The sequence below is a fragment of the Macrobrachium nipponense genome, chromosome 33 (genome assembly GCF_015104395.2).
Source record: "Macrobrachium nipponense isolate FS-2020 chromosome 33, ASM1510439v2, whole genome shotgun sequence".
Lineage (NCBI taxonomy): Eukaryota > Metazoa > Arthropoda > Malacostraca > Decapoda > Palaemonidae > Macrobrachium > Macrobrachium nipponense.
In genome coordinates this window covers 20,613,093-20,615,592 of record NC_087219.1, presented here as the reverse complement: position 1 = coordinate 20,615,592, position 2,500 = coordinate 20,613,093, and the positions used below count along the sequence as shown (strand labels likewise).

Below are 2,500 nucleotides of genomic sequence, written 5' to 3'. Positions count from 1 at the left end.
AGATGTCAGCAAAAAATTTCAAAGCATCAGCTCCAAAATTCTACTCAATAGATAATAACTGTATTTATTATGCAAGAGGATATTGCAGAAACGGAGAAAAATTGCAGATTCAGACACAAAATGAATAATTATGATGAAGGAAGATCAAATATTATGGAAAAGTTGGATTTTTTAATGTCAGAATTTCTGGAAAATGAAAAAAAAAGTAAAAAAAACAACATACCAGAACAGGAAAGAGACTGGGAATAAAATCGTTATTACTACCAATATTAAATGAGGAGAAAACACGCAAACCATCATAGTGATGAATGCGCAGGGTCTAGTTACGAGTAAACTCAAAAAGAAAATAGAGTACTTATAAGAACTAACCCAAATTGAAAGAAATAGATATAATGAATATAAAGTGAAAACCTGGTATTCTCAAGAGACTGGGAATGATGATCAAATAAAAGGGTTCCAAACTTATAGATCAGATAGAAAAAATAGGAATCAAGGGGGAACCGCAATATATGGGAAAGACAAAAAACAAGGAAAATATATGAGAAATATAGTAACTCAGAATGTGACTAATAGCGGTAGAATTTGAATCTGAAAAATTAATGAACATAGTAATATATAGACCTCCTAATACTAAAGAGTTTGACTTAATAATAGAAAAATTGGATGATATATGTAGAAATCACAAGGACTGGACTATTCTCCTATCTGGAGACTTCAAACTTTTCTTGTCGTAGACTGGAAAGAACGAATAGGAGATTGTGGTTGTACTTATACATATAAAAAAAGAGAGTAATAGTAGTGCAGAAGATAAGAGGCAATTCGAAAAGCTATTAGATATGCTACTAGAATACAACATTCAACAAATAAATCACCTGCCAACAAGAAAGGAAAATACTTTAGACCTAGTATTTGTGAACGAGATGAATTATGTTAAAGAAATAATAGTTTATAATGCGAGTATTTTCAGACCATAATGTCATAGAATTAACAGTCCATTCCAAAGCAAGTGAAAAGAGAGATAAGCAAGAAATGAAAAAGTGGGAAGGATATGGAAAATACAACTTCTACAGTAAAAATATAAAATGGTCAGAAATAATGAAGAATTAAACAAAGATTGGGATAACATTTTCGTAAGTGATGACATAAGGGTAAATACGGAGATATTATATGAAATATTAGAGAAAATACCGGATAAATATATACAGAAGAAGAAAAGTAAACATCAGTCATGCATACCAAGAGACAGAAGGATCTTGTTTCAGAAAATCAGAAAGTGGAAAAAAGGTCTTGCAAAAGAAAAAAATGCATGGAAAGTTATAGAACTAAAAAGTAAGATAGAAAATGCAGAACAAAAGATTATACAATCAAAAGAAAATGAAAAACGGGACTTGGAAGAAAAAACCCTAATAAATATCAGCAAAAATACCCAAACTATTATACTCATATGCGAAAAGATGAATAAAAAAGAAGAATATAATTGGCCCTCTAAGAATTGAAGGGAGATTAACGAATGAAAAAAGGGGGGAAATTTGGCACACATATTGGCAGAACGATATAAGAGAGAATTCCCCCCTGGAAATAGATAATGAAGATAATGATATAGAAGTAAGGGACGAAAATAGTGAATATTTAGCTGACAAAGATATTATGAAGCTGATATTGTGCAGGCTATTAATGAATTAAAAATGGAGCTGCAGCAGGGCCTGATGGAATTCCTGCTATTTTGTTAAAGAAACGTAGTTCATTCTATCGCAAAGCCACTTGCAATATTATTAAGACAAAGAGTAGATACAGGCAAGATTTATGATGAGCACAAATTAGCATATATTACTCCTACTTTCAAAAGTGGATCAAGACTAAAGGCAAGTAATTATAGGCCTGTGAGTCTAACATCACATATTATGAAAGTGTATGAAAGGGTAATGAAGAAAAATATTATGAAACATTTAATAAAAAATAATCTGTTTAATATAGGACAACATGGTTTCGTACCCGGAAAAAGTACACAAACCCAATTGTTAGTCCACCGTGAGAACATTCAAAAATATGAAAAGCGGAAATGAAACAGATGTGGTTTATCTAGACTTCGCAAAAGCTTTTGACAAAGTAGACCATAATATATTAGCGAAGAAAATTAGAAAACACAAAATCGTGGATAAAGTAGGAAGATGGTTAAAAGAATTTTTACACAACAGAAAACAGATAGTTATTGCAAACGATGAGAAATCGGATGAAGCCAAGGTAGGGTATCCGGTGTGCCACAAGGTACGATGTGAGCTGCAATACTGTTTGTTATTATGACTGAAGACATAGAAAGTAATGATTGTTAAGGACTCGGTAGTGAGTAGTTTCGCCGATGACACAAGAATAAGTAGAGAAATTACTTGTGATGAAGATAGGAAACGCGCTACAAGAGACCTTAACAAGTATATGATTGGGCAGAGGTAAATAGGATGGTATTTAACTCTGATAAATTTGAATCAATAAATTATAGGAGACA

At 31.9% G+C, this 2,500-nt stretch overlaps 1 protein-coding gene across 2 annotated transcripts in view; it reads left to right on the top strand.

Moving 5' to 3' along the window:
• Positions 1-2,500, top strand: part of LOC135203004 (frequenin-1) — a 460,659-nt gene that overhangs the window by 60,342 nt on the left and 397,817 nt on the right. The window lies entirely within an intron of this gene.